Below are 27437 nucleotides of genomic sequence, written 5' to 3' on the forward strand. Positions count from 1 at the left end.
AAATGGCAGCACCATAATGGGACAACAGCATCAGGTCTCAGGGAGGCAGAGGGTAAGGAGACATTAATATGTGCAGTCAACTTGCATCTTGCACTATGAGAGTGTGCTGGTATGAGTGGCTCTGACACCTAGAACATAAACCAGATGGCCCCTTTCTTACGCCATATCATGCAAAAAGAGATTTGAATTAATTCATGTAGAAATCATGACAATTCTGTTACTGTTGGAACTCAGTACAGCGGACAGGGTGGCAGGAGATTATGCTGAATTTTTAACTTATAAAATACTAGCGACAGATGTCACTGCCTCCACTCCTTTGTTGCTTCCCATCCTTCCTCCATCCCCTCGTGCCCTTGTGTCCCTTCTCCAGAGCAGTAACTCTGCACTACATTGCTTCAAAACCCCCTCAAATCCAGGGCCAAACTTTCTCCAAGTAAAGAGAAATCCATCAACCCCCAAAGGGTCTGCCTGCACCGTGGAGATGCTGGGGAAAGGAGATTTCATTTTGCAGTGAACTCCACCCCACAGCCCTACTCGAAATTCCATCCAAAATCAATAAAACATCCCTGGCCATGGGGATTGATGAACTGAGCAAGCAACAGTGCCTTCCACAAAGGGTTTGCATCCTGAATAGCCGAGGCTAAGCGGGAGAAAGGAATATTATCATCTGCACTGCATGAGGCTGAGGCACAGGAGTACTGAGCTTTGCCCAGGGTCACTCTGCCCTGGTCCCCCCAGTGCCCCTGCCCGTTCCTTGCTCCCACTCCACGGATGGGTTCCCACAGGCACCCATCAGCAAGGTGCGGGGTGTCCCTGGGAGCAGGAACAGCTTCTGCCCAGGCTCGGAGTGCAGCATCCCCAGGGCTTCCACTGCTGTAAGGAGATCCCGGGCTGCTCCCTGCCCTTCACACAAGCCTCCTCGCTTCCATGTTTCAGCGCCTTCTCCCCACAGCACGTCTCCTGCCGACACACCCCTGTCAGCTCCTCCATTGTGCACCCAGCAGCGTCTTTCAGCACATGAGCCTCAGCCAACATGGCTTAAACACATCGACTGGGGTGGGAGGAGCAGGAGGGAAGCCTCCAGCACCAGGGTGGGGGGTGCCCTTCCTGCCATACAAAAGCACAAGCGGGTTTGTTGGCGCTGGCAGAGGCCGGCTGTGTTGAAGCTCCCTTTCATCAGTGGGTATTAGGCCCAAATCGCTGCCTCTTTGAATATGTACACAGCGCTTTCCATCTCCTGTCAGGGGGATGACAGATCTGCCAGGCTCCTCCGGGGCCTGGCACCTGGGGCGCGCAGCAAAGCGGCTTTGCGGCTACGAGCACACACAGCTTTTTGCCTTCTTCCCCCCCCCTCCCCTTCCCTTCTTCTTTTTTCCATTGGGGAACTTTCTCCCCCGCCTTCCCTCCATTCCTCCCCCCCCAACCTGAATGAACACTTCTTTCGGTAATGGGTTTTTTCCACCTGGTTGACTTGATGAAAGGTTTATGAGTTGACATTATGTGTGAGGAGAACAAAGCGAGCGCGGGGATGTGCGTGCGCGGGCTCCACGGAGCCGCTGAAAACTTTATTACAAACTCAGAGACGTTGGGAGCAATAAATCAGGCGGATGGATGCTCTCTACAGACCGGAGAGGAGAGCACGCAGGGCTGAGCTGGGCACCGGCTGCTCCAGTTGCACTGGGAGAGGGCAGAGGGGAAAGCTGCTGGGAAGCCACCCCTCAAAGGTCCTGCTCCAGAGTCCCTACGTTGAAATCACAGCTATAGAAGCAACAGCTCCAAAGGGGGCTTCCAGAGGCATGAAGTGATGTTTAAGCACCTGCTGAGGGTGAACATCAGTAGGTTTAGGAAATGAGCTGCGTCGGGAGAGCTTCCCTGTATCCCTACTCTGGAATTCCGTGCCTGGTCCATGCCCGCAGTTCACTGTTTGCTCAGCCTGTGCCTCTCCCAAGGTGAAAGTCTGCAGCTACTATTTACCAACACACAGAGGAACAACAACAGCTTGCTGTGTTTCAAAAATACCATACCTAAACCAAACAAACAAGAGAATTTCAGCTGTTGTTTGTTAGGAAACCCGAGTTACCGGGCTTATGGTGATGAAAAGCACCTTTAGAAACACAAACGAAATGGTTTTTACTTTGCATTACAGAGAAGGGTAGAAAGGACCTGAGCTGCTACCAGCTGAGCCTGCAAAACAACCAGGAGGTGTGTTGTCACGTCAGCTTAAAGGCAAGGCTTGGTAGCTGAGACATGGCACGAACACGGCATGAACACGGCACGAACACAGCACATTCATGGCACTGCTTCCAGCTCAGCCCTTCACTTGCCCTCCACCGCTTGGTACCGACACGTTCAGCAGGTTGGGGCTTCCAGTGAGGGAAATGACAGCAGGTTTCCTACAACCTCAGAGGCTGCTCAGTGAGAGCCATGCAGCACTCTCCTGGTTCGGTGTTATACTGGAAGTACTTCAGTTCATCCCTTTGTTTTAAGGCATCGGCCTTAGTTCTGCTGCTCTGATTTCCACCGGTGTTAATCAGCACTGTCTCCATGGAGGTGAAGTTTCTCAGGAGGAGCAGGGAACAGCTTTCCCTGACTAAGCTGACTAAATTGCTCAGAGGACGAGCGTGATGTGAAAAGCAGACTAGGTCCCACCGCATGAGAACCTCTGACCCATACAACTGCCGTGGGTCACGCAACCCCAGTGCGTGCTCCCAGTGCTATTTCTCCTTAGCGATCCCGTGCTGTACACAAAGGCAAACATGGTTCTATTTTAAACTCTAATCCAAGGCTACTGCGTGCCTTTTGGAGTGCGGATGTCCTGGAAATGTCACTGCAGAGCAGTGTGCTCAAGAGATTAGAGCCGTTCCAGTTTGCAAATGACAGAGTACAGTCACAGATGTTACTCTAGCCACGGGGTCAGGCACAGTTGCTCAGGCTTAACTTGTTGAATTGCATTAATAAAAAGGAGAAGGGGCAATACTGAAGGATCCTGAGCAGCTGTAACTTTGCCCAGGTTAGGATTTCTAAGGCTTTTATCCCAGAGAAATAAACTTCCTCTCCCCCATAACAACCATGACAAGCTTTAGAGATGACTCTAATGACTGATTCCTCAGACACTCTTGTTATGGGCCAACCCAACCTTCCTGCAGACACCTCTGCAATGAAGGTGACAGTCACGAGGCTCCGAGTTACAGGCTGTGACTCAAGTTCCCAGGCAAAGAATAACGTGGCCACAACTTGTTTGAGGCCTGTGGGCCTGGTTCTCCCATCAGAACCCATTTACACTTGGGCACTTAACACTGAGCAGGGAGCAGAGCCTGCAGACTGGAAGGAAACCAGGCTGTGTTAATAATATTTCCAGAAGAGGTTAATACTATGGGATGCTTCTATTTTTACGTACCTAATTTGAGAGCTGCTGATTTGCAGATAGTGAGAACTGAGCAGCTTTTACATTTTTAGAAAACCAGGTGCTTTTAAGATGTACCTTTAAATTCAAACCCCATTTTAAACCACCACCGAGAATCTTGGCTGGTTTATATTAATGCTGCTAGGCACTTGCTCTGAAAAGCAGCCTGAGCTCTGTCCTAGATCAGCATGTAGTGACACGCATCACTCACATTAATGGACTACTTCTAGCTGTGTTGGGGGAGAGGGAGAGGGAAGGGCTGGGAGGAAATGCCAAGATGCACTGAAAAACACCCCAAAATAAAGATCAGGTGCAACTGCAGCCCCAGCCTGCATGCTCGGTGCTCATCATTTGCTCCGTGGCTCATCTGCTCCACACTTCTGCACTATGAGCAATTCTGGTGCTCTATAAAAAGCATAGACAGGCTTGAATCTAAAGCTAGCACTGTATTAGTGGGGGTTCTGCTCCCTGCTGCCCAGGGCAGGGAGAACCCATCATCTCTTTGGGGTCTGCAGCTGCCTGAGGAAAGCTGCGGAGAGGAAGAGCCATGAACTACCTGGCTACTTACATTTGAATCAAGCACATGAGCCAAACACTGCTCTATCAAACTAACCTCAGTCAGATGCACTGAACTTGGGAGGGAAGCTTGGGTGGAAAATGAGAGGCATTTGTTTCTGCTGTCTGAAAAGCAGTAGGCACACTTTCCATTTTCTTGCTCCAGCTCCAGCTGAAGAGGTAACACAACAATCAAAGCTACTTTATGGTACATCCAATGGAGCAGAGAAAGAGCTTCACTGGGGAGACCAGGAATGCAGAAGACACAGGTATACTATGGATATAAAAAGCAGGACACTCTCCATTTCCTCCCTAAGCATTTCTCACAGGGCTCATGCCCTCACAGAACTGCCCAGCACTGACATCTCTCTTCTTCAAGGTATTAATGAATTAAGACACAGTTTTGAGCAAGTATTTTGGGGATTATTTTGGTTTGACCATGTGACTTCACTGGCATTGAATTTTCTGTGGTTTCTTGTATGCTATCTGTGAAATCCTGCTGAAACAGGAACATCATTGTGGCATCTGCTTTTCTGCCTCTCTTCTAAACGTTGGACATCCTAGTACAGAGCCTTCCCCCCCTCAGCCATCACTGTTCTGATCAGCAGGTCTATTCTGGCTCACGGGGCAATTTCCTGCAGTAATTCATCCCCTCACCACATCAGGGTTTTGCTGGAGTCACCATCTCTTGGCAGAGCAATGATGTCTGATGGCTGGTGACGATCCTGAAGAGAGATGTGATCACTTTATCCAGACCACTCTGCCAAAAAGGAGTCCTGTTCTACAGTGTGACAGAGCTGAAGTCAAGACTTGCAACATGTCCCTTGCATCCTAAAGAGCAAGGCTTATACCCTGCCAAGCTCTTGATTATGAAAGCTGATTTTTCAGTCTCAGGCCTGCTTTTTCTCTTCCTTGGTAGCAAATCTGATCCATGCACTTGCTGACTAATGCTAACAAATCAGGGCAATTGCTGCTTACTGGAATCACCTTTCAATGGGGAGCTGACAGCAAGAACAATGCATCTGTTTGCAGCCTGCAGAGGCTGCGGGGAGCATCTGTCATCAGAGCAGCTACTTGTCAAAAGAGGTTTCAGGCTCTGGCTGATCCTCAGAACAGGGAAAAAGAGGCATGTACAGACCTAGAGCTGGACCGGTGTTTTGTACTGGTGGTGCTTTCATCTTCCCCTTTCTTTGCTTCTACAGATGACTTTGTTCTATCAGACGTGGCTTTTAATTACAAGAGTTCTCTGTGGCATTAGTGGTTTAACTGAAGGGAAATGGAACCATATAAATAGCAGTGTTTTGCTATTCTCTGTTGATACTAAGCTGGATTTCCCTTTTGATATTTATTGAGGGAGACGTGGACCTGTTTGAAGATTCAGTTCAACTAGTTAAGATTTTACTGGAGGAAGGAATTCAGCCACTGAAATTGCCATAGGCAGCACTGCAACTAGTTGGGTAGGAAAGAAGCAAGCAGCAACCACTGCTTAGGCAAGACAGATGACATCAAACAGGCATTGCAGCAGGGGATTTTTAGCAGTCAGTAAATTATCCGTGTGCAAAGTAATAAAGGAAGTGTAATAATGCCTTATTGTTATATGGGCACCTTTCATCCTGAAGGATCGTGGTTTACAAGCTGGAGATCTCTCTCAACACTAGAGCTGGTACTCTGTTCTGTCTTGCAGGGCTGAAGAATCAGTTACTATTTCAGTCTTAAGCTGATGAAGACATTACACTTTGGAGAATATTGTCAACGAAAAACACACCTGGAAAACTAACCTTGGAAAAGTCACTTTTGATGTACTCTTAGCAGGAAATACATTTGTGTTTTCATGGAGAAAGTTCTGTTTTCATCTGAAAATGAAAGCAATTAGTCATAGGAAAAGCTGAGGGACAGCTTCACATCATAGGTGGCAGTTCCTGCTCAGCAGTGAGCTGAGGCCTGTGAGAACTCAGGCAAGCTGAATTTGTAAGCAGCAGCATCGAGGATAAAAAGGGGGAGACCAATGGCATAACACAGTGCTCAAAATGCGAAGACAAGGAGAAAGAATACTGGGTAAGCCCCTAACAGAAAACTCTTCAGCCTGATTCAAAGTGGCACCAATTCTCTGCAGAGACAAAAATCCCAGGTTTTAACAGCTTATTCAAATGGAAACCTACGGAGCAAAGTGCCTGATCCCTAACACCTCGCTGGAAACCAGAAAGTGCTGAGTTAGCCCTCCTGGAAAAGGAAAGTGCCATTGTAGGGAATGTGAATCACTTCACACCAGGATTTGGATCAGAAAGGTAAGATGCCACGGAACCTGCTGGCTCCCAAAGCGACTTGCAGCGTACGTGTCAAGTCCAAGAAGTGCTGAGCAAGGCATTACAAATGCTTCTCAGCTCTTCCTACACAGCGCTTGCGAGGGTATGAAAGCAAGGGCTGGTGGCTGTCCTCAGCCATGCCTCTTTGTCAGGGCATTGCTCCCTTCCACAAGGATATGGAATTTGGGAATACATGTTCATGGGCAAGGTTGACCAAATTAAGCAGGAATTGCACATGCTCCATTGCATCTTAGGTGATGTGGATCCACAGAGAGGTAACTGACCCCAGTGCAGGAGGCGATTTTCAGGCTCTCATCTGCCTCCTGGAAAAGGCCTCCTGGCAGGGAGATTGCTTCATTAGAAAGCAACTGAGTGTTTTAACTTCAGTTCTGTCTTCTGCTAGGCAGAGGCTTGTAAGTGCACCCAGGACTAAGAACGCCAGCATGCAAACTACAATTACAGTTACATTAGAAATGGTGAGACCATGAAAAGACGGGAAGGAGTTGGTGCCTATTGCTTGGGTTAAGGCTATGCAGGCACCACTGAAAATCCTTTCCCTGTAGGGAGTATTGCTTGTTCTCATGGTAGCACATACTCCCAGAGAAGGCTGCATGCTGGAGCCTGTCAGGAAGGAGCAGGACAAAATGGGTAAACGTAGTCTCTACTGTATGTTGTCCAGTTCCATCTTGGCTACCCCTAACGCTCACAAGCAGAGTTAGGCTGCAACACGAGAAAGTAAAACCTAGAGTTTAACAGAAAGCAACAGACACAGACAAACAGCCATCACCATCTAACGATGTTTGAAGAGCTTCTCTCTCTGAGCTGAACGTCTGTTTGGCCTTTAGGCAGGGTGCACTGCATCAGTCAAATTTGCTGTGCCACCCCTTGGTTATGAAGAAAGCTACAACTATTCATATTTGACAAGTCAGTCCCACAAAGCCGAGTGCAGTTCAAAGCATTACCCACCTGGTAGCTCTTCTTTACAAGCATGCAACTACAAAGGGTAACTTTGGGAATTTTTTAACCTTTCTTTCCCACACGCCCAAGTGTTCTTGTTCTTCCCCTCTTTTCTTTCCAGCTTTCATTTTGCTGGGCATCACACCGAGAACACTGAGATAATTCAGATAAGTGGGGGATGAGGCAGGAAAGATCTGTTTAGGATTGATGCTGGACTGAGATTTAAAAGAACATTGGATAGATTAGATCCCCAGGAGATGCAAAACAGCCCACGGGCCCCACGTTGAGAGACGTTAACCGAGGACTGGAATGAGCTGGAGCAATGAAGAACACTATGGCTTCAGCAGAGCTGCTCAGAATGCAGCCCACATTGTGCAGACAGCAAAGGCTGGCTGCAGAGGTTTCTGAGAGCTCCTTTCATACCACTTCATTATGGTAGAGACGTGTGTCTGAAGATGCCAGGATTATAATGGAGAATGTTTATTTTGTCTGTAACCCAGCTGGCTGCTTTGCTGTATTTCAGATCTCTTCAAGTAAATAAATGAGGGGACTCTACTTTCCCCTCTACGCTGCAGTGTGTGTACATGAGTGTTATTTCCTCTATCAGATTCCTGTACAAAAACTGCTGTCAAGCTATTAATAATCTGGAAAAACACCTTGAAACTTGACTCAATGAGGGCACATTGCAAATGGGCTCTAATGGCTTTTATTTCTCATCTCTGTCACCTCAGATCTAATCTGCCATTTTCTCATTTTTCATCCCTTCTGGTCCCCTCAAATCTTCCCTCAGTGCCAGGCAGAGCAGAAGGGGCTGTGTGATGGGGTCAGCAGGCATTTATTAACAGGGATAGGTCAGGGGTATCATGTAGTGTGGAGCAGAGGCTTGGACATGCTCCCACAGCAGAGTAAAGGTGAGTGCAGGGCAGCTCTTGCCATGTCAAGGCCTGGGATCAAAATGGAGAAAGCAATGGGAGATGTTGTCCTGGAGGGAAGATATTCCCACCACCACAAACCACCCTTACAACCACCCCCCACTGCTTTTCATTTTATGGGCCAGTAGTTTCCTGGATTCCAAGACTCACTTTTAGCCACAAGGAAAGAATTAGGCAAGACTGTGCCAAAAAGCCAGGAGCAAACCCCTGGATAGAGAGTGATGTGCTTGTTTTACCCAGCCTGAACTGAAATCTGATCCTATTTTTTTGCTCTGTTTTGGGTGCGTATCTGCATCTTCTGTGGACACAATCTTGGTACCATCAAAACGTGTTCCTAAGTTTAAACTCATGCTCCTTACACTGAGTTTGGTGCATCTGCCTGAAGGAAAAAGGCAAATCAAAGGCTGCTGAGAGGACATTCAAAAGTACTATACAGGACCTGTGGCCTATTAAGAACTTACGATCAGATGTTTAGAAGATGTTCAGATGCTCCAGAGTTCTTAGGAATCTAACAAACCTTTACAAACCATGGCCCTCAGGTACCTGGGGGAAAAGGCAGGAGGCAGTTTCTGACCAGAGGTGTACAGTATGTGACTCTCAGAGAGAAGCCACAGTCCTTTTTCCCCTTCATCCATCTTGCCATGACAATGTGCTTAGGAGCTCCATCTTTTCTGCTTTATTTCGTTATGCAAACGTTCATTTAAGGAATATTTCTCAAGCCTCCTGTGGGAATCCAACCCAATTTTCCCCAGACAACGCATGCGCAGACGTGACTAACACCGCTCATTGAGGCGAGGAGGAGATTTAAGGCTTTTGACTCCAGCTTGATCTTCCCCCCCCCCCCCTTTGTTTCTCCCTCCTTCTTCTAAGTATCTCTTTATTCATCACTTTCATTACCTAATCGTAAATTTCTTTAGGGGGTTACTTAGAAGGAAAATTAGCATCAAAGCTTGGCAGTGAATCCAGGGGCTTTTGGAGCAGGTCCAAGTGTTTCACCTGTGATTAATTTGATGATTTTTTTCCTTAAGTGCCAGAGGGCTGTTGAGGTCTTTAAGCAGTTACGTGAGTGCTGCCAGCTCAGGAATTATGATTGATGCATTAGTCTGGCATTGAGGACTTCTGCTTCTTTCTGCTAGTTGCCTGGATAAGCGAGAGCATCAGACCGGCCACACGGGTGGAAACAAAAGGCTTGTTGCTGGCAAACACCATGCCTTGCTCTCACAGAGGAGTGAGGAACTGGGGACACTGGCTTCGCCACTGCTGGCAGAGTGTTCAATAGGACTAAGATGAGAGAAAGGGAGCAAGAAATGCCTGCTACTCAGAGTGCGTTTTACAAAGGCGCAGTTTCAAGTCAGAGCAGTACTTGTTGCCTTTAAATCTTTTCTGAAGGTATGGGCTTATTCAAGAATGAGAATGAGAGGAAAACAGAACCAAACCTTTAACCTCAACCTGGAAAACTTCTGTAAAACAGAAATAGATGGACTTAAGGAAAATAGTTTTCTCTTTCACAAAAACCTGGCCCAAAGGGAAAAGCAAGAATCTCAGTGGGGTTGCATTTGTTCCTTCAGCAGAAAGCTTTAGGAGACAACCAAATTCCAAGCCTCAGTGACTAATCTGGCTCCTCCTTCTGGCTGGAAACAAAAATCCTTTCTCACCAAGGAAGAAGAAAGCCAACCCCAAAACCCCAAGCTCTCCATTAAAGCTTTAGCAGAAGTTAGAAACAGCTGGTTCCAAGTGTTATCCCTGTGTAACTCTCACCCACACTGGACAGAGGTGTTTGGAAAAGCATCTCAACGAATGGAGAACCCAGTGGGCTGTGTCTGTGCTTTCACTGCTCTGGCTACATCTGTTTTCTGGGAAAGGGAGACCCTTCAGTCACTAATGCTTATTAGTTGGCACATGTGTATTACAGAAAAAGTGTCAGAAGCATTAATGATGCACTTCCAGATTGCTTAATACAGTTAGCTCACCTAATTCACTCTGCATGGCCTCTTGCTGCAAGGAGAGAAGCAATCAGCAGTTAAACAGCCCTAGTCCCTTTATAACTGGCCACTAGAGAGACAGTGGGGAATAAGACATTGGTTTTATGGTACATTGGTGGCAGGTCAAGAGAGAAAGCTGAAGTGGATGGATGGGAAAGTAGCAAAGAGCCCTTCCTTCAATAGGAAAAGGCTAAAGAACCCATTGCAAATTAATGACTGAGAGAGACCTCCTTCTGTTCTGGCATTCATTTAAACCATGAGGTGTTTGGAGTTTGTCTCAGCAGAGTAAAATCATCTTTCAGACATGATACATGCTTCGCAGGAAACCGTGTGTAGCTCTCAAAGGCTACTCCTGCTGTCACGCATCCTTCCTCCCAAGTGTTCTCAGGACAACAGGATGTCCCTTCACTTCAGGAGACAGCTCCTCATCCTGCTGTGAAGTAGTTAATCTCCATGGGAAGTTCCTAGGCCTCTCACCATCCCTGCTCAGAGAATAATGACACTTGGTGTCTGCAGCCACCTCTGGTTTTGTCAATGCCCAGCCTGCCTCAGCTGACGTTTACAGAGCCTGGATTCTCCTCAGATCTCATTGACTTTGTGTCAGTCACCACTGGCAGCATTCTGCTCTGCAAACCCAGCCCAGCTCACAGCAGTGACATCCGTCACCACTCATCCTGCTGAATTGAATCTGACTACAGGAAGGAGGAGGGGGAGAAAACTTGCTTGTATGTATGGCTTGTATACATGTACATGTTAACCTCTTTCTGGGCAAGTGCTCTTTGCAGAGGCCTGTGTTTATCTTTGTGTTTGCCCTTATCGGTGTTCAGATCCAGGTGGATGCCTTAGCATGTTTGAGTCTCTGCAGAGTCTGCATTTCCATGCATGCATCTCTGAAGAGGCTTTTGGCTCCATTTGTTATGTACCAGCCTGAAACAACAGTGTGGCTCAGCTGACAAGACAGACAAGACACCACTGCAAGACAGCTAACCTACCAGGTAAGCTCAAGGAACTTACTTCCCTGCTTGAAAGCATGATGATACTTGTCTGCTGCTGTAAAGAGGCTGTCCATTGTATGCCAAATGGGGAAACAATTCATCAGGTACTGCTCCATGAAGACCATTTCAACCATCTCTGGAATGTTAAATCCCTAGACAGACTGGCAAGGGAATGATCATGTTAGCAGGAGCTCAGATCTGAGAGTGAGAAAGCTGCTAGCCCAGAAATCAGGAGATCTGGGTCCTGGTTTTATCTTTTCCACCAATATGCTTTTGAGCAAACTACAGCTCCTCTGCTTCCTTTGTGACTGTTCTGTGTGTACCACCTAAGCTCACCAGGGTCAGGACTACCTGATTCTATCTGACGCAAGAAGTTCCAGAACTCAGAAACTCCAGTAACAGTGCTAACAATTAAACCAGACCAATATTAAATGCCAGCCACACACCAAGGTGACCTTTAGCCTTAGAATGGGTGCAGGTTAGCAGACAGCGACACAGAGATCCTGTGACAGCCTCAGGTACCACCCCATGGGTTTCATTGCAGGAGCTGAATTTAAACATATGACCCAAACAATACACAGGAAGATGCTGGTGCTGAAGATTCAAAGGTGGTAGCTTCAGAAAGCGTGCTTGCAGGCACCCCCACTCCGATTCTCTCCTACCCCTTTGCTTTTCAGCTTGTGACAACAGAGATTATTCCGTGCTGGAAGAATGTGGCATTGTTGACATTAAAAAAAAAGGCAAAACAGGCCTTTGCTTTGCTTGAACAGCACAGGCTTTCTTGATCAGCTGTCTGAGGTGCCTCATCTGTACAAAGCATTTAAACCTGTCTAACATCAAAAAGTAAGGTAAGACAAGTCACTTTGATGCTCCAGAGCACATGCCTAACATGATTATTGCAGAATCTTCCTGGTGATAATAGAATTATGCAAAAGAGGCCTTGACCCATTAATGCTTTTACCTTTCTTAGGATTTCTCTCCCTTCTTTCATGAGAAGCAGAACTGCTTGCTCAGATATAGCAACTGAACAAAAAGGTGGAATAAGCAAAATGAAAGAGGTCCCTTCCCCACCTTGTCATCTCCCCCCACTCCACCTTAGCCCAGTAAATCACACGCTCGAGCAGTTGCAGGTTAAGCAGCTGGAAATATGCTACACTGGCAAAGCTGTGTGACTGAGATGGGCACATTCCCTCATCACAGAGACAGTGTGAATGCAGGATGGCACATGTCATCACTGGCAGTCCTGCACCTAAGACACCTTCGGGGAAAAAACCCTCTCTAATGGAAAGAGAAAAGACACCTGCACCAGGGGCTGCAACTGTTTTACACCAAGTGGCACAGCTCTGGACTAACACAGTAGGAAAGCCAGCATTTGGTGTCTTCAAGCTAGAACTCATGTGTCCTGGATCTCAGTCATAAAGCAGCACTTTCAACATTTGCATCCCTTTTCTAGGCAAAGCAGATGACTTCAGACAGAAGAGTTTGCTGGCAACGTAGCCTCAGTTTCTCACCCTCAGGGAATTTATAAGACCAGGTTTGGTGGTTCTCAATAAAAATGCCTGAACATTGCACAAGACCTGCTTAGTATCAGAACACAGAGGCTCAGGCATGTGTTGTTATTGAAAAGCAACAGAATAAAAAGGAAGAAAAAGGGATGTTACCTCCCCTGCGCCCTGCTCAGACTGAATTACAGCTGAACATAAAGCAAGCTTCAGACGATGATAACACAGAGAGCTTGCAGGGTCTTAGTATGAGGTATCCCTTGTAGCCAAAGGAATGCAAAGCCTGTCCAGGCTCTTCCTTCCACCTTTTAAGTGTCCTGCCTGTTTAAAATAACACATGCTAGGGAATGGACTGAGACACTATTCTGGAAGCCTTGTTCTGCCAGAGGGTAAACAGAATCCAGCACACAAATTCTAATCTAAGCTTGTATATACAGTGGGTGATTTTAGGCCAAAAAACTCCTACCAAGAGATCAGCTGAGTGTCCTGGCTCAGGCTCAGGTCTGCAAAGGGCTGGCAAAGGGAAAGCATGCTTCCCATGTGTTTTGTTTGCCCAAAGCACGGTTCACTGATTCCTACTTGCAATCTGTCCTGAATTGAAAATGTATGATTAGTTTGTTCCAGGAAAGACGAGCCCAACACATTAAGGCTCAGACCTGAATTCAAACTTCCCCAAGCGTAGATAGGTTTTCATCTGGAGTTTTGGTCCAAGCTCTTCTCTTGTTTCTTACTCATGTTGTTTGAGTTCCTGAATGTCCCATCCTACATCAGTACCTATTTATGTTAGACCAGACAAATCACAAGAGACAGTCCTTAACCCTAAGCTCCCATTATCCATATTAACAAGTATGTTATTATATTATTCCTGTAAGCAGAAAGCAGCATTAGGACCCAGTTAAATAACTCACCCAAGGTTACACAGCCAGCTTGTTGCAGCGCTGGCTACTAAAGCCAGTTGCTTGACTCTTAAGCTCAGTGCTTTAGTTACTCCTCAAGAGGGGAAGTGTAAGCCCAGATCTGACCATTCCCCTGGGTAGGAAAGCTTCTGGAGTGTCTGTTCGAAACAAAGACTTACCTTCCCCCTTTTCCTGTCTAAAATAGAAAAAGGACCAAACCCTTATTCTTGAGCTTCAGGGATCTGTTAATTGGCTCCCTAGTAAAATTACAGGGCCTCAGCTGCCTGATAATGATTGTAAATGACAGAGACTATCAGGTTTACCTTGTGATGTCCCTGGGGAGCTTGCAGTTAGTTTAGTCTGAACTCTGCGTCAGCTGTTTGGGTTCCTTTCTTCTCGGCATGTGGTATCTGGACTCAAGCTGCAGTCTTTCAAACCTAATTAGTGTTAGGGGAAAGAGAGAGAGAAAAAACCTCAAACAACAACACTCTCCTTCCCTCAACTGACTTCATAATGTACAGGCAGGACCTGATTTACGGTACAAGTTCATGGGGATTGGTTTTGCTTGGTTTGTTGGTTGTTTCCATGCCCAGCAATCCAGCATCTTCAGCTCTGGCTGCAAGAAAACTCCATTTCAGTGTGCTGGAATCTTTGCATTTTGAGAAGTTTTGAGATTTTTGAAGAGCTCAATGGAGTCATCGTGTTTGCATATACTTGGGTCTGTTGCAGTGCTCAGCAGAAACTCAAGGGTTTGCCCTTTTCTTCACAGAGAAAGCATTTTACTCTCTGACATGTTTGTTGTTCAAGCTTAACTACACTGTTTTCAGTAGTAACCTCATAGCAAAGTTAAGCCAAATTCACACTGCCACCCCTAAGGAATAAGAACATCAACAATATTTTGGGGGTCTCCATAAATTGTACCATTTTTTACTTGCAGGGCATTTCATGATCTAACTCTGGCAGGAAGGTGTCTGCACTACCTGGTTTCTTGCTTGGTAGCTGACTTCCATCCCACATCACAGGTCTTCAGTTGTTGCGGTGTTGCATGGAACAACAGAGCAGCAGATCCATAGACAGCATCTTCAAACCACTGGCAGGCCAAGCAATCACCAACCTGGAAAAGCAGTAGCACATGGGATTCAGGCTGCTTTGGGAGTGACCCGAGTGTCTGGGATAGCAAGAAAGCTGTAGGGTTTTCTTCAATGCCTGACTGTGTGTGCAGAATTCTTTGGAGTGAGGAGAATATAGAGAGGGTTTAATTTTACCTATTCTACCTATATTTAAGTGAAGCTAATTAGTCTCTGGAACAGCTGCTGAAAGATGTGGTAAATTTCTTGACTCCTCCAAATCTTAAATCAAGACTAAATGTCTGTCCAGGAGATCTGAAGCTCAAGCAATCCCTGAAATCTTGAAATTGAAAGAATCAGTGAGTAGAACAGGTTAGATGAGGATTCTCTCTGCCTGCAAACCCTCTGAAATCCCTGCCCTCAGCAGCATTACTAACTTCATGCTCCAGTAGCTCCCTAATGCAGAAGGCTCCCTGGTAAAGATAAATCACATTTTAAATGAACATAAGGGAATCTCATCCAAGCACCAGTAAGCACCATGTTCAGACCACACAGCAGTTTGCCTCAAATGGCCTTAGCTACCTACAGCAATGTCTAAATCCAAGACAAAAATAAGTAATTCAGGTTGCCTGAAATAGATGCCTAACTTCAAAGTTACAACTACTACCCTCTGACTTTATGGTACAGGTTGAGATAAGGTGTACCCGCCTATTCTTGTACAGATTGGGTTCTTCCATCAGGTGACAGAGCCCAAAGCAGAGCATCCCAGACAAGTCTAAAGCTCTGTAGCAAGAAGTCCTGCTGTAGAAGAAGCAAACCCACTCTTACCAGAAAAGGACCCAAAATGGACAATTCAGTCCAACATTAAAACACTTATATAGCCAAATTCAGATCTAAGGCAGAAAAGGCCTGGCCTAGAGCCTCTCTCTTTTTGTTTTCTAACCAATGATGCCTGCAGTGCATCAAATAACTTATTTTCCACCCTCTCTCAAGCAGCTCATTTCCTACATAGATCCACTTCGTGGAATCTGTCACCTGCATTTGCCTGAGTAAAGAACCTAAACAAGCTTCAGAGAAGCAATGGTGTTACTAAATCCACGCTGCACCCAAATCCGCTTAGGAACATCTGACCATATTGTCGGGCAAAGGGGTATAATGCTGTTAGAGTAATTCCCAGTCTTTTCAAGTAAGGAGCTATAGTCCAGGGTTATCCAGGAGTGATACAGCTCGGGGGGAATCTGCACTTTACATATTTAACAGAAGCGTGCTGAGCTCTTTAACATATCATTGCTGTACTTTTTGACATCAAAAGGATTGCATTTCCATACTTGGATGAATTAATAGGATTTGCATGTCACCCTCATTCTGTACTTTCTTTGCTGAGTTACACTGCTGGAATTTGAAAGGCAGAGAAACTATAGAGGTGTGCATGTGTGTGTGAGTGCACTCTGAAGTAACACACTGCATTTAGAAGGGGTCTTGAAGCTGCCTTTAAAGGAACAACATTACTGCAATGTGCCCATGAGATGTTACCTTCCTTGCCGGTTGATGTTTGGTTACAGCTTCAGACAAGCAGATTTCTGGGAATGCTTCTGCACGCAAAGGCAAGGCTGGAAACCTTCCTCCATCACCAAGCAGCTGCCTGCTCCCACTGACTCCTGTGTTGCTACGATGCTTTTCAAACTGGTCCTGTTCAGCTTAGGAGCCCGCAGCTGGATCAGGAAGGGAATTCGGGGCTCGTTAGAGTCCCTGAGCTGTAACGATCATGCTCATTGAATTGTTTTCTGCCTGTGGAGACCCCAAGGGTCATGCTGAAGCAAATCCTGGATCTGCTTCAGGCTTCCAAGGGTAACATTCCCCTTTACAGACTGCATTCTCCCGTTCAGATTCTTCTGCCAGTCTCCTTTCAAACTAAAAGAAAGCAGCACTCCTGCACTGAGTGTCTGGAGATATTTCAACAGATATTCACAGTGACAGCAAAGGGAGGTGACATTGGACTGCTGAAGGCTCCCGACCTTCTCTTTCTTCTCTAGTTCACACATCTCCCTGATACTGCCATTCGAAGCAGTGCTGTATTTCTCCCCGTCTTCACTGTATTTACAGGTTGACTGAATGCAGCCAAAGGTGCCCCTCTACTTTAAAGCAGAGTTGAGTGCTGATTGTTCCTGGACAGACTTGGAATCCTACGCTTGAGTGAAATTTTATCCTTTAAGACAGGTCATGCTATGTCTTGAGTTACTTTTACACTTGACACTAGCAGTCATTAATTACCATCTGGCTGATTGACATATCAGTGAGTAGCAGCAATATAATACTTTCCCTAACACTGAAGCCTTCTCAGAAAAGCGCTAACTGGACTTGACACACTTCCTTTGGACTGCTTATCCCTTGGAGAGATTTGGTTTGTATTTATTCAGTGTCTGTAAAACTGCCACCCAAGCACTATCCCCTTGGACACGAGCTGAGAGTGAGGCGTGTGGAACCTGACTGCAGCGCTGGGATTTGGGGTGAAGAGCAAGAAAGGGGCTTTCAGAAAAAGAGGAGGCTGTTTTGCAAACACAGCTCAGGAGCTGAACCGCTGCTTCACTGCCAAAATCCTGCCTTAACTGCACCAACGTGGGACCCATGTGTATGACCACTGGCAGCATCACTCAGTTTTAACAGCACTTAAAAGGATGATGTGAGCAGGGGGGATCCCCGCGTTCCCTCTGTTCTTGCAGGTTTGGTGCAGTGGATCTGATCTTGGTGCTCCAAATGTTTTTAAAAGAACACACTGCCAGAAGTTCACCAAAATAAGCACTCTGAAAACCTGATGGGGTCCAGCGGATCAGCAGTGGCCCATGTTGTGGAATTTGGTTTATACCTTTTCAGCATCCACATTTCCAGGGAATTTCTGCCTAGGTGCCAGATGGCCAGGTAAGAGTTAAGTGTTCCAGTTCTCAATGCCTGCTATGGTAAAGTGGTGGTAGTGCAAACTCCCTGCTCCCTAGCTCACCAGTGCACCTCCAGCCAGGCTCACAGAACTCCTTTCTACACAAACACGCAAGAATCCAGAATCCCCATAATCTTCTCAGCCTTTGGCATCAATGCTGGAGCACTGGGCCAAGCCATCCACCAAGGGCCCAGCTGGTGTCAAGTGCGATTTTGGCTTCAGTGAATGCAGTTCCCTTAGAGGGACTGATTGTAACATCACATTGTCAAAAAGCAAATAAACCAGGCTGGCTTTAAATACCTTTTGTAACCTGTCAATATCTTGGAGCTAGGAACAGGAAGAACTTCTAAAAGCACTCTGAAAGTGTGTATCTATAACAGAGAGAGTTGCTGCTGATGGCATATATTGAGAGATGTCTCTTGGAGCTGCCTTTCAGGGTATGGAACCCACTACGCCAAGAAATCACAGCAGCCCAGTGATGAGCAAACTGCTCAAATAGGAATAGACACGTATTATTCCCAGGGTACCATGTAACTAATCACAGCACTGGTCTCTGCAATGTTTCTTGTGCCTTTCTCTGACACACATGGCCTTGACCATCATTAAGTCTAGCTTAAGTGGGTTTACCCTGGCTACGGAAGACTTTGTTATACACTGATGCCACTGAACAGGACAGGGCATGATACATCTACTTACCCCAGACAATAGAGAATTCAAAAGTAGTCTGAGAAGATAGCTCCTGCAGGGGCACCAGCAGAGAAAAGCTGATCTTGCTCTGGAATCTCATAATTGCCACTGGGAGCTTGGCTAACGAACCAGACATTTGGTGAAAACTCTATTGGAAAAGCAAGGAGGAAAGAGGAAACACCTTAGCAACAGAGGGAAGGCATCGAGAATCAGAATCAGAAGTTAATAAATCCAGTTTGCTATTCTGGGTCCAGCACTAGCTACAGCATGCAGCATTAGTAAAACATTGCACTGTGTGCCATGGCAGACAAAAGGTACAGAATCCTAAAGCTAAGGTTGAAGACATCAGCTCCTAATTAATCTACCTGCCTTGAGAAAGAAAGGAACAATCTAATTCTTCCCCTTATTTTCCTGACTTTATAGAAATACCATTACTCTTTCTATTGGCTTACACTGGGGTTACAGAGTCCCCGGCACAGCTGCACTACTGTGACAGGGATCTTCACTAGTTTCTCCACCTTATTCTCACTGGCTGAGACAGCCCTGCAGAATTCCCCTCACCCTGAAAGCAATTCCTCCTTAATCTTCTTTTCTATTTTGAGGGAAGTGTCGAAGTACCCCCCGGCAGAAGGCCCCTGCTGTGCTTATGAACATGCTAGGTATGCCGTGGCACTCCAGCACTACCAGTAAGAATGCTGATGAATGACAGCAGCCCAGCAGGAGACTGAGAGGAATTGAGATCAAGAACCCATATCTTCCCATTAAAAAATAGAGAGCGAGCACAACTAACTCTGTGTGAGTAATGACTGATTTCTATTATGTCCCCTTGGGTCAGGAAGCATTTGAGTGCATCATTTTTAAAGATGACTAAAACTAGCCAGAATACCAATACTATTAATGTCTCCTGTTGTCTTGCAGTGCTGGTGTCATCCTTCAGCCATGTATTCCCAATACAGATATTTCACCCAGCCTGGATTTCGGTGTTGGCCTTGCATCTAGCATTAATCAGTATGACTCCACTGATGGCTTATACAGGCTGGGTATGAAAGCATGACTTGCAGCCATAGGAAGGGATCCACTTTATTTCTCCACACCATTCTTTTTCTCCTTTACATAGGTCCAGGACTAGCTTCTTTACAGATCACTTTGCTATTCCTCTCCCAGGTCTCTGTCTCCTTATGGCAAGGGTTCCTAGAATCCATTGTTTCTGGGAATAACCACTTATAACACACACCTAAAGCCACTGAGCAACTCAGAAATTCAGAAGATGCTCAACACATTGAGCTGTGCTCAGCTTGCTGGATGTGGCCTGCAGAAGCCCATGCAAAGCTCTGCCATTCAGCCTGATGCAAAGCAGCCAGTTTAGCATTTCCTGGTTCACTGTGTTTCTCACGTCTGGGCAAGGAGAAGCAGCAAGCACATCAGAACACAGCTACAACACACAGCTCTGCTGCTCCTCAAGGCAAATTTCCTACCTAGCCCCCTGTAGAGGAGCACAGGCCCCCAGGTGATTGTCAGCCCTGTCCCTGCCTAGAGAACAGACCTCTGGGACCTCAGCACACCCCTGGGACTCAGGGGGTTTCTGGCATGCCACCCTGGTCACAGAGGAACTGTGACAGAGGCAAGTCAAGCTTGGCAGGTAGCACATTGCTTCCTGGGCCTATCACGATGAATTGCAGAACTCCTGCTGACTTCAGCAGTGGCAGGGTTTCAGCTGCAGGTATGAATGATCTTGGCTTCTCTGATGGCAGGTATTGAGCAACAACAGAGCTAGAAATACATACCACGTGCCTGGTTTGGTGTGTCAGACACACCAGTGATACAGATGGCCCTTGGTCAGCACTTGGTGTGCCTGGAATGAGCAAAGCCCTTACAACGTAAAGCACACGAGCACCACCCCTCTCTGCTTGTTTCTAGAGACAGGCAAAGCAGCAAGCATTTGTCTAGACCAAGGTCTACCACAGGGACTCACAGGGAGCTTATTCAATCACAAGAAAGTTCCAGCTGGTTTTATTTAGCTGTTTTGTGCTTCCAGGTTTTAAATTCTTGGGGTTATTTTGCTTTGTAGCCCATCCCTGTAACTCTGAACATATTTCTGTGCTGTTCAAGACTACAGCAGGGGCAGGCATCCATGTGCTCAGGGACTGAGCTCAATTCATTACTTTGTCAAAGATCTGACATGACTAAAATCCAAGTCATGTCAACAGATTGCAGATGTTTTCCCCTCCACTGACACACCACATCCTGGAGGGAAATCACAGGGGTGCAATGCCTGTCTGAAGATGTCAGCTTGACTGCACAATATCTTCTCAGAAGAGCTGGGCCTCAGTAGCCAGCTCAAAACATTCCTGAGACTTCTGGACACAGCAAAAATAATTGCCTAAAGTACAGCACAAGAGATCCAAACAGCACTCTGAGAAATGCAAGAGCTCTACTCAGGAGGGGGCATCATTACCTTATTGTTTTGTGCCTTTTCTTACAGTAGCTCCTCAGTGGTTTGGTCTATGGAGCACGCAGGACTGAACAGCCCATTGAGATGCTTAACTGCTCTGGGACAAAGCTCATCAGGTGCAAGTTTTGACTAAACAGAGCTTCACATAAATAAGATATTGTTAGTGCCTGCTCCAGAGCAAGGCTGCTCACCAGCCCTGTTCCACCTGCAAACCTGGGTGCAGAAGGAGGACCCCATGTTTGCTGAGTCCATACTGGACTTCCAAGCATTGCGTGGAAAAGCAAGCAAGCAAAGCCTGAGTAAGCCAGGGGCAGTTATGATGCCAGAACCATGCTATGCTAATCTGATGGGTATGTTCTTGTGTCAGTGCTTTAAATGTCCCCTGGGACTGGTACCAGCCACACCACTGGTGTGACACTGACTGCTGTGTGACCAGTAGCCAGTTAACTGGTACACGTGTTCCCCATTAACAGATCCAGTTTGTAACTAAAGATAGCCAAGAGCAGCATGGCACAAGTCCATGGGTTACTTCGGTCCTGAATGTAGGTGAGAAAGGCTGAGCCTTGTGGAATGAGGACAAGGGGGTTTGGGCTCTGGAGTAGAATTCCTGCACTCTGTGCACCTCGGGGTGTGCCCTGACCCACCCAGGCACTGCACCCCAAGCAGGCACTGCACAACACCGACTGTTTGGAACAGGCTCTGTTCTTCCACAGCCACTTGGACAAATAAGGAAGCCAGCAGCTACCCCTATAATCCAGGAAAGGAGGAGAGAATCATGACCAATGGTTCAGAAAGGGGAGGGTTGGAACAGAGAGAATAGGCCTTGATTCATTCACCCCCTTTTGTCATGACATAAAAACTAGGCACACAGTCTCTCTTAGTGCTTTTTAAATTCATCAAGAGAGGAAAGCATGGCCAAAGGGCAAGTTTGATTTCATCTGGGCAGAAGTGCCTTTGGTGGTGCCTTTCTCCATTGAAAATAAAGGCAAATCAAGGAAATAAGCTTCTGGTTTATCTACCTTAGTGAAGTATGTCAGGGTAAGTGGGATTAAGGTAGGCCATGTGACTGGGACTCAGATCCCCTGAGGTCCAGTCCAGCACAAAAGACCCCCAAGGACATTATCTTTCTCCTAAATGGATGCTTCAGAGTTTTGCTACACACTGAGACCTTTGTAACACTTTGTTATATTTATTCTCCTGATAAACCATCCTGACTCCTTCAAAGCCAGTGAATTAACATCTAAGTCAAACCTTTTAATGTTCCTTGGACATGTCGCACTTGTCGCTTCCTGCCTGTGAATTCTAAAAAGGGCCCAGGGTAAATAAATAATGCAGCGTGCATGTTGCTGCTGTGAAAGTTGTTCCTAAAGAATAACTTACTCAGCTCTGTAGTGATGGGGATCCTTTTATAACATGGCTGTGATTGATTCCCCGATGCTCTCGCTTGGAAAACAGCATCTGTAGGAACAGTCAGTAACAACATGAGAGAGGGAAGTGAGCAGAAGCAGAAAGGAAAAGGAAAGATAAAAAAGAAAGAAACCCTGGTAGAATGGTTCAGACTGACACATGCAGGAAACCTCTTACCTGTGCCTAAAACCATCACTGTCATGCAAAAACCCCCAATCTTCAGAAGGTTTCTTGCCTTGGTTTGCTTTTCCAAGGCTCACTTCATTCACTCAGGGCTTCAAAAGCTTTCCTGGGAGCTGCTTATTGACATCATTAACTAAAATACAATCACCCTCTGTGGAGCATCAGTGCCTGTTACAAGGGGGAGTTGGTGCAAAGCTCCCCCTCAGCCCACTTGCTCTCAGAAGGTGCTTGAGGAAGGGGGTTATGTTTTTCTGTCCCCTTCAGGAAGGCTGTACATGAAGAGATGGGACATGTGCTGGAGCAATGAAGGCAAAAGCACACACCATAACTTATTTTAAACCCAAAAGGACTTAAAAGAGAAATCCAGAAGTTCCTAGAAGCATGTGTCTTCATTTCCTCCCAGTTCTCACCAGCTACCTGATTTAGTAGAATCAGCCCCAATTTCATGCCTGCTTTCTGTGTTTTGATCACATCTAATCTTCTTACCATTATGTCTAAATTTTTCCTGTGCTACCTAGCACAGCATCTGGGGAACTGAGTGTTAACAATCCTACTGACTGCAGAAGATAGAATCATAGAATAGTTAGGGTTGGAAAGGACCTTAAGATCATCTAGTTCTAACCCCTCTGCCATGGGCAGGGACACCTCACACTAAACAATGTTACCCAAGATAGCATCAAAGTGATGGAATCTCAACTCCACTAAAGATTTTGCTAGAAATGGAACTTCTTCCAATTCAGATCCTGTGTAATGGATCCTCTCTGCTCAGGAGCACATGAGCATTGGAGATCAGTGACCCCAACGGGGTCCTAGATGGACTGTTGCTCTAATCAGCCATGTCTCAGATGAGGCAATGGACTGCCAAAAACCTCATTAGAGACATCAGGCATCACAATCCCTCAAACCAGCAGAAAAAGCTCTTCCCAAGTACAGCAAAGCACCTATGAATGCATGTGAGGGGCAGCAGCTGAATGCCTGCAATGAATCATTGCCTTTATTGCACCCTTCCCCGCTGGGCAGGGGTTGCTTTGAATGGCTGATCACTGCCTGGATGCCTTCTCCTGTGTCAATATTTTTGCTCTGCTGCAGTACACAGTGCTCTACCTGAATTTTCACAAACTGGCAGGGTGCTATTACAAAAGATTACTTAATTGTAGATTACTACTGTACATTTGAATCTCAGCATCTTATTAAGCTGTCAGATTTAATTACCATTATATGTTTAGATTATGGCACAGATTATTTAGTTGGGTACCTAGGTTTGCCAACCTGTTTGCTTTGTGACATGACAGGGTGCTAATTACAGCATTACTGGAAAACCGAAATTCTTCCACGGGAAAGACTACAAGTCCTTGGCGTCAGCACTGACCTGAATCCACGCTCCTTCTTGCAAGGGTAAGGAATGCTTCCCTCTGCGTGGCTCTGGGTCTGTAAAACCTAATCCCCTACCCCATGAGGGAGGCAACGTGCAGAACTGGCCTGGGTCTGTTGTGTATGAAACGCTCACAGCCAGAGCTAAAGCCACAGGAAACGCATTTGATCTGGCCTTTGTTACAGCCTCCAAGCCGAGACTATGCCTGTCATGATGCTTACCTGGGACTGTTAAGGGAACTCAGGGCCTTCCATCCAAGTAACTATATCCACTGTGGTTAGGATGCAAAACCCTGTAACTTCATCTACAGCAGCAGGGGTGGGGATGAGAAAGCATTTTGATGGATAGAACAGATGGATAGGACAGGTCTAGCCAAGTCATTGCTGTCCCATCAGCAATGGTAACTACGAAATGAGAAACATCAGCCTCTCTCTCTTTTCTCTGTAATAAAGTTAATAAAGATAATAGATTCATAATCACCTTGCTTTAGAAAGCTCTCCCAACTATTCTTCTACCTTTCCCTACCTGTTTCCTCTCCTTAACATTAACCGAGGCTAGGCCTCTTGGGTCCCAGTTGTGAATGTAACTTTACCCTCCTCCAAAACCTCAGAGGCAGATGGGGAAGGTTTTGCTGTACAGATGCTCACATCTCTATTTTCTATAGAAAGACTGCAGTTACATGTACTACAATTGTGAGTGATCAAACAAAAAATGCTGGAGGGGAGCAGGACAGTGACTGATGGGATGAAACATCCTTTTTGCTCTGAGTCTCTTTTTCATAAATAGATAGAAAGGAGCAGGTACAGCATCTGTATGTGTCACTAAAATGGAGATACATTATTTATCTATGTGTACATACTATTTACTTCTTTTCTATATACAACCAATAGAGTTCCATACATCTTTATATTTATGTAGCAATAAACATATTAAAGTAATCTGTTCAAGTCACAATTGCCTCTTACTCAAATATACCTTATAATTTCTCTTCTGTTCTGATTGTGTACACTGTATATTGATATAATTTTGTCTAGTTATTATTAAAATCCATGTCTCTACCTCACTCTAATCTTTTCTTTGGCACAGCCATTGTTTTAAAAGCCTAGAATGATAATAAAGCATAGGGAGAACACTTAGGAGAGCCATCCATTCCTCAGCCCGTCTTCAGTTAATTAATACTCCACATTCTCAAGAGGACAAATCTTGGCTCCTTCGCTGAATTAAGGGAGGAAGCGATGCAATAAATATTCCACTGGGCTGAAGTCGGTTTTGCTTCCACTGCAGTTCTGAGCTACCAGCTCTGTTTGCCTGGGAACAGAGCACCCACCCTATTCAGCATCAAGAGAAAGGCATTGGTTTTCTCTTTCTGAAGGACTGAAGGAGCCTCCACTCCCACGTGACAGCAGTCACCAACACTGGTTACCATTCACCCTCCAGTCATGGGCTCTTTAATGGAACCCTTGAACCTTCACTCAGAATCTGCAGGAGGAAGTGGCATGTTTCCAGGTGCAATGCTGGCCTATTTCTCCTTCCTTTGCATAGCTGTAGCTACAGGAACTGGATAGGGCTGGACAGCCAGCAACGCTAAACTGAACTTCTGGCCCTTTTAACTTAGAAAATGATTGCCAAAGATGCAGAACAAAAATGTGATCCTGCAGCTCCAAACTCAAACCAGAATTTGGTTGCATAAGCTATTAGATTTAATTTTCTCTTCCGCTACAAAGACTTAAACCCATTTCTTAGCTGTGTAACATCTAGCAGTAGAATGATACTATATATATATAAAGAAGTATCTCCCCTTAAGTATTTGGATTCCAAGTGTAACCTACATCAGTGAAAGATTCATATATGCTGGCATAAATCATCAAAACTATGATAAAGGCAACAATACCGGGTTTATGTCAGGAACTTAACAATGACTTTGGCTGGTGGAGTTTTTCCTGGCTACTTGATCATGTTTCTCAACTTAGCTCCTTAGTCTGGGAAAACGCAGCAAGGAGTGGACACTGCTCAGTGTGCAGCCCTATGGGTTGTAGGTAGTGTGGCCAGGCTTGTCACAGCACTGCATTAACACCCACAGCCGCCACCAGCATCCATGGGATCGCGATATCCCTGCAACGTTCATTCCTTGGCAGTTTTTTTCCCAAAGAGAAACAAGGGGCTTTGTCAGGGAGAAGTTTCCTGATGAGAGATTAGATTCATAACCAAATTAAATGATTGTCTCTATCTAATTAGATTAGTTTCAATTGAATAATGAAACCTTTAGCTGTATTTAATGTAACATGCCTCAAGTCCAACGATTAGTTTGCAGAATGAAGCTAAACAATTAAAACCACAATCTATTTTATAGCTTATTTTATAGGAACAATTGGAAAAACTATTACTGCTGAAATCTGCAGCGGAAACGTGCAATTACAAGACCAACAAGAGCAGTCAGTGCAGTGAGCGTGCAGCAAGGCCAGGTGGGAGGTTCTGAGGGCACTATGGAAGGACGCAGGCCGAGAAGCTGCCCATATCTGGCATTTATTACTTTGTTTTTATTTTCCTGAGGTCAAGGAATAAAAAAAAATCACATTAATCCTCAAACATCTGGGTTAGACTGTGAAAATCTCAGAAAACCTATTATTTAATAACATCTACCTTATGTAAAAGTCAGAGGACCATATTTTGATATGTGTTTAGATGCCCTGTGCTTCGCATGGACGCCAAGGAGGACCTTTTGTTAAATATATATATCCATCTATCTGCCCATGGTTTCCAAACAGAATGAAATGCTGGAGTGTTATGACAAATCCCATAGGATTTGCACCTTTAAGCACCTAAACAACTTTAGAAACATAACCTTTACAAACCTAAAGCACAGTTTGGGACTTTATCAAGCACCCAACTCACTCCCAATAAAAGCATCGTAGGCTCCAGGCCTTTGAGGGCCTGTCTGTCCCAGAGACGTGATTCCAATGGAAGCTACTGCTTGAACCTGAAGTGCAAGAGCTATTATGCACTAGTTTCTTTTGTGGACATTCTTAATCCTCATAAAGAGCTCCTTGCACAGGCTGGCTTAGCTACACAAAACCTCTCAGTGCAGAAGTGGCACATGGGGAGTTAGGACACACGAGCAGTTGTAAGCTTTTTTGCTCATGTAAACCCGCCTGTAAGATCTTTTCAAAACATTACCCTTTAATTCACAGAGCGGAGCTTCCAGTCCTATTGGGATATTTGCCCATTTGTAATGACTAATCCTATTTTGGAGGTTGCTGGGCAATGGGGTCCTTTCATTTGCTTGGAAGGAAGCTGCAGCATTTCAAGCAGCATGAATTCCAGCCTGCTACAAGTCTCCCAGCTGGCAGAACAGCTTGAACATTCTGTATTTTTGATGAAATCTTTGATCACCTCATTGCAAGATTTGGTTGCCTACTCTCAGCTCTCTGGCAGCTCTGAGCACAACCTGCCATTTCTCGATGGGATTTGTTCTTTTACGGATTAGACACGTTAAATAAATAAAGCAAACTGTCTGAAAGATCTCCAGATCAATAATGTCACAGACACAGGGGTCTGGAAGCACAACAGACACCATCCTAAAATGAAATAGACATCAATCAGACCTTCCTTTGTCCATCTGCTGAGACCCTCTCCTGATCCAGGGTGCCTGCCCTGCTTTAGATGAACACGGAAGGCATTTCTGATCCCTTGTTACCTTGGAGATCTTTCTCTGTTCCCAGGTTACCACCTAAATGATGAGGGAATGTGGCTGTGGAATGAGCCTTCAGCTCCTGCCACTGCAACAGAGTCTCTATGCAACCCTGGTCAAGATA

General features: G+C 45.8%; 1 protein-coding gene and 2 long non-coding RNA genes across 3 annotated transcripts in view; 2 read left to right on the forward strand and 1 right to left on the reverse strand.

The window, feature by feature from the left end:
* The window catches only part of RAB11FIP1 (RAB11 family interacting protein 1), a 402092-nt gene that overhangs the window by 259052 nt on the left and 115603 nt on the right, over positions 1–27437 (forward strand). The window lies entirely within an intron of this gene.
* On the reverse strand, positions 1802–14656 carry LOC133279147 (uncharacterized). Its single transcript, XR_009746790.1, has 3 exons — positions 14506–14656; positions 13849–13962; positions 1802–2024 (listed from the first exon to the last, which is right to left on the reverse strand). It is a non-coding gene; the product is annotated as an uncharacterized LOC133279147 (long non-coding RNA).
* Positions 11589–14660, forward strand: LOC133279148 (uncharacterized). Its single transcript, XR_009746791.1, has 3 exons — positions 11589–11718; positions 11805–11975; positions 14548–14660. It is a non-coding gene; the product is annotated as an uncharacterized LOC133279148 (long non-coding RNA).

This window comes from Pezoporus flaviventris, unplaced genomic scaffold (genome assembly GCF_033815535.1).
Source record: "Pezoporus flaviventris isolate CSIRO_AGI_PZ_B2104156 unplaced genomic scaffold, CSIRO_AGI_Pfla_v1 ptg000071l, whole genome shotgun sequence".
NCBI classification, from domain to species: Eukaryota; Metazoa; Chordata; class Aves; order Psittaciformes; family Psittacidae; genus Pezoporus; species Pezoporus flaviventris.